Genomic DNA, 13967 nt, shown 5'->3' on the forward strand with positions numbered 1-13967 from the left:
TGCCCGCAGATAAGATTTATGATGAAAATGATGGGTTTCGTAAACGAATAAAATAAGGAGAGATTAATGGCTCTATCGTCAGCTTAGACCCACTCGGACCAAAGCAGTCAAACTTGAGAACAGGAAAGAGAGATGATTTTGAGATGCAATCAGGAGAAAGTACCGCGAAAAGATGCCTAGAGCTAAACTTTCCGGAATAATCATTATACTGCTCGAAGATTTCATACCCGATTGGATATTCCTTGGATTAATTACTGGACATTATTTTGTTTCTTTTTTTAAAATAATCAGCTTTAATTTACACATTTTTATCTACACGGCTTTTCAAATTTGTCATAAAACATTACTACTATTAATGCGTTGACGAGTTATTCAGTTGCGATACAGATGTCGTTCAAACGTTTCTACGGGGTCGCTAAGAAAGCCAGCCAGTTTCCTCCGCCACCCATTCGAATCTCCCCTACTTTACAGGGCATCAGCGTTTAATATTAGTTCCTTGAGTCAAAAGTGTTTTATTGTCATATGTCCCAGATAGATTTTTACTTGCAGCAGCACAACATAATATCTGTAAACAATATAATAAATGGGGGAAAGTACAGTGTGTACATACACACACACACACACACACACACACACACACACACACACACACACACACACACACACACACACATATATATATAGAGAGAGAGAGGGGGGGCAGGGTGGAGAGGGAGATAAATCCCCTTGTGCAGAGTTGAAACCAGGATGAAAACTGTTGCCCAGTTCGCAACCATTCAATACAATTGAATAACGCAGGTGTTTGGATGGGGAAAAGAGACCATGTCTCCTAAGACTGTTATTTTCAGCTGTATTCTGCCATTCCACTAATCCTTGCTAACAGAACAGGCAATGAGATTGACTGGTCATCATGAGCCCGGGTTAGATAGGATTGCCAGTTTGAATTCTCTGTTTAATTCCTCGAGAACCCGTGGTTGAAAAGTGAGTGTCTGAAGAAGCCCGAAACGTTGCCTATTTCCTTCGTTCCATAGATGCTGCCTCGCCCGCTGAGTTTCTCCAGCATTTTTGTCTAGCTGCAAAGTGACAGATGGATTACCGTTTGGTTGGAAATGATACGGAATTAAAAGACCCAGCCCGTGCTAATATTGAGGATGTCTCCAATTTGAGGCCTGGAGCATTTCTGTTGGGCGAATGGGCGGTCTGTTCTCGAACTTGAGCAGCAACGTGTCCAGATCTGGAAAGCGCCACAGAAGGCAGCGCTTAAGTACTTTGTGAGTTTAAATCCTCACTGTGACCTAAACCCCGACTGCTCCATTACTGCACATTGTGCGAGTTAGTGACCTTCAGACCCCTGCGCTATATAACTAAAACAAACGTTTCCTTGAGCCCATTCAGTTGTTTCTTGGACGAATGAAATTAATTCAGTATTATTTGCTGTTAATATATCTATATTGACCCATCTTGTTCATTTAATTCTGTTCAATTATGTTATCCCCTATAATCTGTTGCGCTCCCGCATTGTTTAAATGGGTCTAAATAGCCAACAATTGCCTCTCATGTTACATTCCATTTGCTCCATGTTGCAATCTTTTCCCATTCATCCCTTAATACTATTAAGTTAATAGTACGACAAAAGCGTCTCAGATACGTTTACAAGAAGATTCTGCAATTGTCAACGGTTACAGTTTGAAACAGAACAGATCTCGATTTCATTCCAATTGGTCTCAGCTTGAACCGCACATTGTCAGAAATACCAAGGCCGATTCACATTTATAGTAACCTCTGGAATGCATCAGAGCTGAAGATATGACACGCCAACTTGATTTTATGAGCCTAAATTCCACTTTTAAATAGATTTAGACTCGAGAAGGCAGCCTCGCCACTCAGCCCATTTGGATGCATTAGAAGTGATGCACACGACGTCCTAACTTATTGATCTTCACCAGCATGGATATGTCCTATGACCCAGTCGCAGGAGGCTTAAAAGCCACAAACAATCAATTTGCAACAATGTCGAGTTTCACAGCGGATAAGGAGTTGTCGGTACATTTCGAATAATTTGACGCGTTTTCGATCTCGTTTACATCGCTCACCCGATCCATTGAGTTAATCGGGGAATTCAGTCACTACAAATACATGATTGTATAGGAAGGAACTGCAGATGCTGGTTTACATCGAAGATGGACAAAAAATGCTGGAGCATCAATGGGTCAGGCAGCATCTCTGGATAAAATGAATATGTGACGTTTCGGGTCGAGACCCTTCTTCAGACTGAGAGTCAGAGGAGAGGGAAACCAGAGGTATGAAAAGGTACAAAACAAATCATAGCCTTGACACGGGTACTTGCTCACCTTTTCACTCGGGGATGATGCAGTATAATTCTACAAGGAATGAAGACAATTTATGATTACTGGTCAACTAATATGGATTCATATAATTAGTTTACACCGAAGATAGACACATAATGCTGGAGTAACACTGCGGTTCAGGCAGCATCTCTGGAGAAAATGGACGATTCGGGTCGAGGCCAGACTTCAGAATGATTGTCTGGCTGTTTGCGTCTCCAATGCTCCCAAGGGACAACGTGGAAGAGACAACGTGGAAGCGCCTGTTCGGTCCACATAGCAGTGTTGGCAAGTGCGTGGTGTGACTGAGATGAGGACTACGTTTTCACCCAGAGAGTTGTGAATCTGTGGAATTCTCTGCCACAGAAGGCAGTGGAGGCCAATTTGCTGGATGTTATCAAGCGAGAGTTTAAACAAGATTTAGCTCTTAGGGCTAACGGAATCAAGAGATATGGGGGGAAAGCAGGAACGGGGTACTAATTTTGGATGATCAACCATGGTCATATTGAATGGCGCTGCTGGCTCGAAGGGCCGAATGGCCCACTCCTGCACCTCTTTTCTATGTCTATGTTTCTAAAACATCACGGAAAACCACGCTTTGGTTGGCAGTTGCGGTGATTCTTGGCGCAATGGGCTGGTACCTACTCTGCACAGGGCGTAGAACGGGCACTAGGCACGGTGGGCACAGAAGTAAAACATCCTTGACATTCTTTGTCTCAAATTCTGCCAGCGTGGCTCACAATCCGACCGCATGACATTAAGTGTGTAGGAAGGAACTGCAGATGCTTGTTTTATACCGAACATAGACACAACTCAGCGGGCCAAGCAGCATCTCCAAAGAAAAGGGATGGGTGGCGTTTTGGGTCGGAATCCTTCTTTAATTCTTTATGTAACACCCCACCCCCCTCCTCCTTTATCACTTCTCTCTTTTTTCCTAACCCTTCCTTATACATCCCCCTCCTTGACTTCCTCCTCTTTTTTCCTTATCTAACACCCTTAAATCTCATCATCTTGTTGTTCCACGTTATCACCCGTTTGTCTTATTTTCATCTCTAGCCCTATTGCACCCATATGTCAACCCCCCCCCCTCACCAATGACTAGGCAGGTTATTGTCCCACCCCACCTCTTTTCCAGATCCCCCCCACCCCAGTACAATCAGTCTGAAGAAGGGTTGTGACCTAAAATGTTTTCTATCCATGTCCATCAGAAATGTGGCCTAGTCCACTGAGTTACCCCAGCACTGTGTTCTGCGTAAGATTGCAGCATCCGCAGTTCCTTGTGTTCAGTTTAGTTTAGTTTATTGTCACGTGTACTGAGGTACAGTGAAAAGCTTTTATTGCCTGCTAACCAGTCAGCGGAAAGACAACATATGATTACAATCAAGCCATTCACAGTGTATAGATACATGATAAGGGAATAACATTTAGTGCAAAGTAAAACCAGTAATGTCCGATCAAAGATAATCCAATGGTCGCGAATGAGGTTGACAGTAGTTCAGGACCACTCTCTAGCTGCGGTAGAATGGTTCAGTTGCCTGATAAGAGCTGAATCATGAACAGCTAAATTGTGTCTCCAGTCTGCCAAACATTAACCTGATCCAATAATATGTCTTATTGGTGCTGTCCTGAAAATGTCCTTCATTATGCCTGCTTTATTCAAATAAAATGACATGGGCCCAATTTCAATGGCAACACACCATGATGTTTTAGAAGCACAATGTTTGTTGCATATCCTCAGCTAAAAAAGTCTCAGCCTTCCAAGCAAAGTCATCAGAATTTCAACCACAGAACAGTATTGCACAATCAACGGCAAATTGCATGGAATGATTTTCATAAATTCTATCTGTCATATATGTGATCCATGTGCCATGGCATCCTTTTTGTTGAAAAACATTTCCTTCGAAATATCCTCTTCAGATTATCCCAGTTTTTTAAAAGTAAACTCCAATAAAGATGTCAAAATCAGGACCATCTAGACAAGAATATTCAATTCTAAGGCAAGAATGCTGCTTCTATTACTGTGGAAGTTGGAAATTGTCTAAATATTACAAGCTGTGTTATCAGGAGAAACAATCATACTCCGTTTCCCAAATGAACACATCACGCAACAGCTGGCAATTACATTGGACAGTCAAACTCCAGAGCAAATGTATCATTCAATGGTTTTAGCCTAATTGTTTGGGATCACTACATCTTAAAAATTGAACAGTTTTCCTCAGGGAAAAGATAAAGTGGCATTAGAGAGGGTAAATCACCTATATGGACAGAAAAAAATGAAAGTAGATTGTATGGATTGCTGGCTAGAAACATAGATTCTAGAAATATAAATATAGAAATAGAGAATATACATTATCCTATCTACGTGGTACTTCATGACCATTGCCATGAAAGAAAGAACTGCATTTTTCAAGTGCCCTTTTTTATTACAACCTAGACCAAATGAAGTTCTTTCAAAGTGCAGTCAATTTATGTAATGGCTGGCTGGCAATTAATCAACACATGGAAACAAAGAACCAAAGATGTTGGTTTATAACAAAGATAGATACAAAGTGCTGGAGTAACTCAGCGGGCCAGGCTTGCATCTCTGGTGAAAAGGCATGGGTGATGTTTCAGGTTGGGTCTTCTTCGGTCTAAAAGTCGGCCAGATACACCAGAAGAATCATGGGTGAGATTGCCACCCTTCCTAGTCACAGAACATTAAGGCATGTACCAGAACAAGTCCAGAATCAGGGGCCACAGTTTAAGAATAAGGGGTAAGCCATTTAGAACGGAGATGAGGAAACACTTTTTCACACAGAGGGTTGTGAATCTGTGGAATTCTCTGCCTCAGCAGGCAGCGGAAGACAATTCTCTGGATGCTTTCAAGAGAGAGTTGGATAGAGCTCTTAAAGATAGCGGAGTCAAGGGTTATGGGGAGAAGGCAAGAACAGGGTACTGATTGTGGATGACCAGCCATGATCCCAGTGAATGGCGGAGTTGGCTCAAAGGGCCAAATGGCCTACTCACCTATTGCACCTATTGTCTATTGTCTATTGTAACACATGATTATTCAGTTAACTTCAGGCTAGAAATTTTACTCAAAACAAAACAGTTCTTTCAAAAAAATATTGCATTTACAAGCAAACAGCGCAGCAAAACGTTCGCATATTTTCATTGATTTATTTTAAAACATTTTTCTCTACAAATAAATCCAACGCAGTCATTCCCTGTTTCATTGTAAACACTTCTTAGAAATTGCAATCGATGTAAGTGGAAGCTGATACAAGGAACTGCAGGTGCTGGTTTACAAAAAATGTTACAAAGTGCTGGGGTAACTCAGCTGATCAGGCAGCATCTCTGGAGAACATGGATATACAGTGTGACTATTCGGGATGAGACCCTTTTTCAGACTCTTTGGGAAGCTGATTATTTTTCTGCACAGTTCCTTTCTAGATTCCATTATACTATATTTACTAGCTTGCACTTTGCTTGGATTGAAAGGTACGGTAAGGATGAAACATTCTAATGCAGTCTGATTGTCATGCATACAGTAACCAAGGAACAAAGATCCAGGCATATAATGCAAAGAAACTCCCAAAGGAAGTTGATCATCCCTGGAAAGTTAAAGGTGGAGTGGATCTGTGAGGTCAGTGATTTTTTGAATAAACTTCTTCAAATGATTTTGGGCAACAGATGACTTCTGCTTTGCGTTTTTATTTTCACTTCGTGATTCTGTAATCTTTTTCTTCAAAACCTACTCCTGTTAGAAAAGTGCATATGGTCAGTGTGGGATCCTAACTCTCCTGGACTCTCACCTTTCGGATCTGGGTTCAAATCCAGTACTAATGGGATGGTTGCTTTTGCTATCTATGCTTGCGATGTAAGTGTGGGCAGTTTCATCCCAGTTTATAATGTGCTCTGGCCCTTAGGTCAGAACTGCCCCACATTTGCTCCTAATTGCTAATCACTCAGAGTGACTAATATGAAAATATCATCTCATGCAGTTTAGGGTGATCCTCAGTGATAGGTTCAGGCACTTTGTTAGCAATTAGTTTGGGCAATTTTGCTCTGAACCAGACCTCTTTATACCTGGCCTTGAAGTGCCTAATGTTGCCTAAAATGGAAAAATGTTTATTTGCCAGCACTGGCATCCATCATCTTGAGGAGCGAACATTGAAAGGAAAGTGCATTCCCCCACATAAGCGAATACGTTTTGATCTAGCTCCACCACTCATGATGATATCTGATCTTTGTACATTTTCAAGTAATACTCACAAACTAGCCAAGTTAATTAGAAATAAGACCCATTATTAATTTAATCTTCTACTGAATGTTTCATTTGTTTTGAGATCCATTTGTGACATGATACCATTATTTTAATGTTGGGAGGGATTGTTATGGATATGAGTACATTTTAATTGAGCATTAGCGACTGATTTATTAATGGCAAATGAATAAATAAAACTTATGCTATAATTCTCTGCAGAACAGAACTACTGCTGCATTAATCTTTAGCTTGTCTTCAACTGATTTTTTTTTGCAATTTGCAGACAAAAAACATTAAAATGGCTGGTTTATATTTAATGCCGAATTGCCTTTGAATCTGAAGGCCCAGATAAACTCACCTACCATAAAACAAAAATTCACCCCAATCAACAAAATGTACCTGGATCACTTTAAGCAATATGGCACATCACCACAGTTAAATGCTTCTATTGATACGTTGGCTGTGTGGGTAGATGCATGGCAGATGCAGTATAATGTGGATAAATGTGAGGTTATCCACTTTGGTGGCAAGAGCAAGAGGCAGATTATTATCTGAATGGTGTCAAATTAGGAAAAGGGGAAATGCAACAAGACCTGGGTGTCCTTGAACATTGGTCATTGAAAGTAAGCATGCAGGTACAGCGGGAAGTGAAGAAACCTAATGGCATGTTGGCCTTCATAACAAGAGGATTTGAGGACAGGAGCAAAGAGGTCCTTCTGAAGTTTTACAGGGCCCTGGTGAGACCACACCTGAAGTATTGTGTGCAGTTTTGGTCTCCTAATTTGAGGAAGGCATTCTTTCTATTGAGGGAGTGCAGCGTAGGTTCACGAGGTTAATTCCCGGGATGGCGGGACTGTCATATGATGAAAGAATGGAATGGCTGGGCTTATATTCAATGGAATTTAGAAGGATGAGAGGATATCTTATAGAAACATATAAAATTATTAAGGATTTGGGCACTCTAGATGCAGGAAACATGTCCCCGATGTTGGGGGAGTCCAGAACCAGGAGCCACAGTTTAAGAATAAGGGGTAGGCCATTTAGAACGGAGATGGCCTACCCAGAGAGTTGTGAATTTGTGGAATTCTCTCTCAGAAGGCAGTGGAGGCTTTGCCATCGCCTTACTAGCCTTCTGAATTCTCTCCTACTTGTGGTGCAATTCTTCCATAATCCAGCAGCTTGCATTTTAGGTTCTCCTGTGAAGCTCTCTCAGAAATCTTGAACCTTCCTCCTTTTCTCTATCACACAAGCATTGACAATAGTTTAAAAACACGGAACTGCAGATGCCGATTTACAAAAAGACACAAAGGGCTGGAGTAACACAGGCAGCATCTCTGGAGAACATGGATAGGTGATGTATTGAGTCGTGACCCTTCTGACTGAAGAAGGGTGCCTATCCAAAACTTCATCTATCCATGTTCTCCAGAGATGCTGCCAGGCCCGCTGAGTTGCTCCAGCACTCTGTGTCTTTGCAATATCATGCTTCTTCAATGTAATCCATTGTGCCCAATAATACTGTATCTGCACAGAGACATATTTCACGAGTGTAAACTAAAACAATGGAAGAAATGATGTAAGTATCAGCCACTGTGTCATAGCAAAGTTCTTGGAAAATCTCAACATATGAGAAAACATTGCACAAGAAAAATGTACCTGTTCTTCATGATTACCACATAATTTCTTATATATCATTAGCTTCTTGTCGTGAATCTTCTATAATTTCATACTCCACTGCTCTTCAATGGTTATTTTACTTTTAATACAAAAAATCCAATCATCTTTAGAACCCTACAACTTCTAAATATCTTGATGTTTCAGGTAAAACCTTCAACAGAACATGAAAGACAAGCAATTGGCAAGGTCAAGAAAAGAGCAACAAAGACAAGTATGACAATTTTGTTTATAACTGCAACCATCATCTTCTTGAGTTAGAAAGAGGACATCCGGGATATGGTATCTAAGAAAACAACAAGTAGGTAGTATTATTATAATTGCAAAATAATTATCAGCATGAGATAGGAAAACAAAATATTGAGTTCCAGAGTCTGAATAATGTTCTATTGGCCCTGAATTTATGAAATATGCAATATTCTCAATTACCAGGAGATCATTATCTATCGATAATATAGATAGTGCCTCTATAATTGGACATGTTAACATGCCCATTTGATTTTTAGTTTAGTTTAGTTTAGTTTATTGTCACGTGTACAGTGAGATTTCAAGAATTGAATGGTGTATTCCTGTGCCACACTCAACTTTTTTCACAAATTAATACAAAAGCAGCTCATGAAAGGGCGATATGTTTGCGTTGTTCTTAGTTTTTGCAAAGTTTAGTTTAGTTTAGGTTAGAGATACAGCGCGAAATAGACCCTTCGGCCCACCAAGTCTGCATCGACCAGCACATTAACAATATCCTATAGGGACAATTTAACTGATACCAAGCCAATTAACCTACAAACCTGTACATCATTGGAGTGTGGGAGGAAACCGACGATTTCGGAAAAACCCAAGCAGTTCACAGGGAGAACGTACAAACTCCGTACAGACAGCACCCGTAGTCAGGATCGAACCCAGTCTCCGACACTGCAAGCGCTGTAAGGCAGCAACTCTACCGCTGTGCCACCATGACATCCTAATGTTCTTGTAGCAACTTGTAGCAAAGTGTTGTGTTTATATTCGACATATGGCGATCAAATTGCCAAATATGTAGAGGAGTCACAGGGCAATACATAGGTGACCAAGGATTAAACTCAAAAGAACTCTTTCATTCTTAGCCAGATATTCATTGTTCAATCGTGATAATTAACTAAAAACTTGTGTTCTTCCAGATGACAGTTACAATCAGAAAGGATGGCTTCATGTTTAAACAAGCAACAGATGCTACAAGAACATAGTTTGACCCTGACACACCCACAGATTTGATCTGTCTTACTGCAAACAATAATGGAGCCATTTTACTATAACATGCAGATGAAAGGGCAACTCTATTGGGGGCAACAATTATTTTACATATTGCCTCATATTACAGACCACTGAAGCGAATGGGGAGTACAACAGCTGTAAACATAATGTACAAACAATAATGTATGATTTCTCACAATTTAAATTAAAATTACCCTCAAAATTGCTCAAACAGTAATGATCCAGGGATCATTATTTAAGTACCTCGTGTTGCATTCTCCATTACTTTTTCAATGGAAGAGGCATTCAGCAAGATGCCAGTGAAAAAGATCATGTAAAAAGAATGACCCCTTCATCTGTTCCAAATATGATGGAAGCCTTGTCACATTACACAGTGAATGGTAGGCCTCTGGGTAGTGTTGTAGAGCAGAAGGATCTAGGAGTGCAGGTGCATGATTCCTTGATGGTCGAGTGGCAGGTAGATAAAGTGGTCAAAAAAGCTTTTGGCACATTGGCCTTCATCAGTCAGAGTATAAAAGTTGGGAGGTCATGTTGCAGTTTTATAAGACATTGGTGAGTGTATTTAGAATATTATGTTCAGTTCTGGGCACCATGTTATACGAAAGATATTGTCAAGTTTGAAAGGGTTCAGAGAAGATTTTCGAGGATGTTGCCAGAACTAGAGGGTGTGACCTATTGGGAGAGGTTGAGTAGGCTGGGTCTCTATTCCATGGCACACAGGAGGATGAGGGGTGATCTTATAGAGGTGTACAAAATCATGAGAGGAATAGATCGGGTAGATGCACAGAGTCTCTAGCCCAGAGTAGTGGAACCGAGGACCAGAGGACATAGGTTCAAAGTGAAGGGAAAAAAATTTAATAGGAATCTGAGGGGTAACATTTTCCCACAAAGGGTGGTGGATGCATGGAACAAGTTGCCAGATGAGGTAGTTGAGGCCGGGACTATCCCAACATTTAAGAAACAGTTAGACAGGTACATGGATAGAACAGGCTTGGAGAGACCAAGCGCAGGCAGGTACGACTACTGTAGTTGGGACATGTTGGCCAGTGTGGGCAAGTTGGGCCGAAGGGCCTGTTTCCACACTGTATCACTCTATGTCTCTATTATCAATATCAATACATGGAGTCCTTACACAGAAAAAATACAGATTTATTTAATATCAAGCACATAAAAATTAAGGAACAAAGAGGATCGTTTGAAGCATTTGACACTCATCCCTATTCTTTCAACCTTTTTTTTGCCTGACATGAATATTATCCAATTGATTTATTCAATAGAGGGAACATTTCATAAACTGACCCTAAATGGAGACCAAATAAAAACCTAAAACTTAATTCAGACTGGACATTATTCATCTTTGGTTGCATTCCATGGCATTACGTTTTCCAGGGTTCAAGCAGCTCAGGAAACATCGTGTTCCACAGAGTATTTGATCATTTCTAACTACATATCCTGAAAACTTCTACTTCTGTCCCAAGCCAGATATTTATCCAGCTGTTTTTCAGAGGAGTTAATCAACGCAACATTAATCACTTTTGTTGATAGTTTGTTCCACATATCCACAAGTTCACGATAAACAATATTTCTTCTAATCTTCAGCATATTTCCCACAATTTAGAGTACCGACTCCTAGAATTATGGATGTTGTTTTCTCAACCTTCCCAAATGCATACTTTCCCTTTTAAAGACAACGTGCTGAAAACTACACACAATGACCCAAAGATGAACAATTAGTGCCAGAAAAAAACTACAATAACTTGATGAAAATAATAAAATTAACTTTTAGTCCCTGTGATATCCATTGCCCGACGAGGCTTTATTTTCTTACCAGCATTGCACAGTTATAACCCAGCCTATTCTTACTTCTATGTAGTAACCACTCCAGGAGAAAAAGGGGTGAGGCTGAAATGAAATATGCTGTTTAATTGGAGGTTATAGAGAGACAATGTGTTCTTTATTGTTGGTCTATAGGTATGTCATATTTTTAATATTGGGCCCAATATCAAATATATGTCCAACAGGAAATATTAATGATAATGATGAAAATGACACGAGACTTTATTTATATGTAATAATAGATCATAGAACATAGAATAGTACAGCACAGGAGTAGACCCTTCGGCCGACAATGTCCATGCCGAACATGATGTCAAATTAAACTCATCTCCTCTGCCTGCACGTGACCCATATTTGGAGTGGATTTTAAATTTTACCAGACTGTTTATTTTTCACGGGTAAAGTATCAGATCGAGAAAATTTGCATCAATACACAATCCGATAGATCCGCCAATGGCAGAGCAGACCTGGTGGGCCGAATAGCCGAATTCTGCTTCCATAACTTATGATATACATAGTTGTATCCTGCAGTGAAATTTCAGGCTTACGATATATGCCACTGACTCATGTGAATCAGGGCCACTTTTTTGTTTCAGAAAGGAATGCTTTTGGTGAATATACGATACGATACAATATGATACGATATGATAAAACATTCATCCCCGGAGGGAAATTGGGAAATATCTCAGCAACTGTCACTTTTGCTATTTCATTTTGACAATAAGGGATTCATTTAAACTTCTAATATTATTATTATTGCACTGCCAACGGAAAGTTATGTTGCAGTAGATTTTTGTTAAGAATTATGTTAATATCAGAACAGTGAGAACTGCCGGACATTACGTATATACAATTAACACCAAACCAAGCTGAAGCATTTTACTGCTAACATTCCATATATCTGGCCAGCATTTGACAATAACTTTCTCACTAGCCTGTACTAAGAGGCACACACCAGCTGGTGTCTGTACATTTATACACTTTTCAACTCATTCAGGATTAGTTGTCAGACTTGTTCTAACACAGCATCCAGCAATAATCGATCCTATCTTTCCAAGGTATATTTTTTAGGCATCTGTACAAAGATTCAAGGTCTTGACTTTCCAATGGAACAATAACCATGCCTGGTGTTGCTGTGTGAGACTACTGTAGTCAATGGCAAGATTAAAGCATCTCAATAAGGCAGTGAACCTCACATGGGTATAACAACATTACACCTCATTTACAGCATGAATCAGGCTACTTGACTCAATTGGTCCTTGACAGTGTTGATGCTGGTTGGAGGGCCCTTCCACCTTTCTTCTTGCTGTAGATAACATCTCTCCATGGCTACCCTTTTAAACCCTTTCATGATCTTCAAAAATGATGGTCAGCTCACCCCTCAGTCTTGGAGAATAAAATCCTTGTCTGCTCAACCTTGCCTGGTGCAGATAACATTTCCATTTCACAACCATTCTTGTTACATATGAAATCTGGACTGGTCTGACACAACTTCATTACGATGTTCACTAGAAATTCTGAAGGGTCTCGACCCGAAATGTTGCCTATTTCCTTCGCTCCATAGATGCTGTCTCACCCACTGAGTTTCTCCAGCATTTTTGTCTACCTTAGAAATTCAACTTGATGCCTAGTTTGCATTACTTATCCAAGCCAAATAATCCTTGTATCGGTTTCCCTTTACACGTCCGCACCTTTGTTCTTTGAGACACTCATTCGCTAGGCTTATGGCACCCTTCTTATCACAATACGCCACTGGCATATTTGTACTGAGGTTCGTTAGGTGGCAATTCCTCATTTTTATTGACTCCTTCTTTCATGTAGGTGCAGCTGGTAGAGCTGTTGCCTCACAGCGCCAGAGACTTGGGTTCGATCCTGACCTCAGATGCTGTCTGTGTGGAGTTAGCACTTTCTCCCTGTGACCGCGTGGGTTTCTTCCCACACCCCAAAGATTCACGGGTTTGGAGGTTAATCAGCATCTGTAAACTGTCCCTTGTGAATGAGAAAGTGGGATAACATAGCACTAGTATGAACAGGTAATCGATGGTTGGCATGTACTCGGAGCGCCGAAGGGCCTGTTTCTTTGTTGTGTCTCTAAACTATACTTTCAATTCCTGTTTGCAAAACAGCCATACACATTAATGGTGACCAGCAGTGGTGAATCCAGAAATAATGCGTTTGGAATATCACAACCCACCTTGTCTGGTTAACCAGTTTTAATCTGGGTTTATTGTTACTCTTTTTTGCACCAGTTTTTTCAACTATTGCCCAGAGTAGAGGAATCGAGAACCAGATGACATAGGTTTCAGGTGAGGGTGGGGCGGGGGGGGGGGGGGGGGGGACGACGACATTTAATGGGAACCTGAGGGGTAACTTTTTCACACAAAGGGTGGTGGGTGTATTGAACGAGCTGCCGGAGAAGGTAATTGAGGCAGGGACTATGGCAACGTTTAAGAAACATTTAGACAGGTACATGGATGGGACATGATTAGATGGATATGGGCCAAACGCAGGCAGGTGGGACATGTTGGTCGGTGTGGGCGCGTTGGGCCGAAGGACCTGTTTCCATGCTGTATCACTCAATTCTTCTACTTGCACGCGGGTCCACTTGCTCTTTGCAC

Source organism: Amblyraja radiata, chromosome 5 (genome assembly GCF_010909765.2).
Source record: "Amblyraja radiata isolate CabotCenter1 chromosome 5, sAmbRad1.1.pri, whole genome shotgun sequence".
NCBI classification, from domain to species: Eukaryota; Metazoa; Chordata; class Chondrichthyes; order Rajiformes; family Rajidae; genus Amblyraja; species Amblyraja radiata.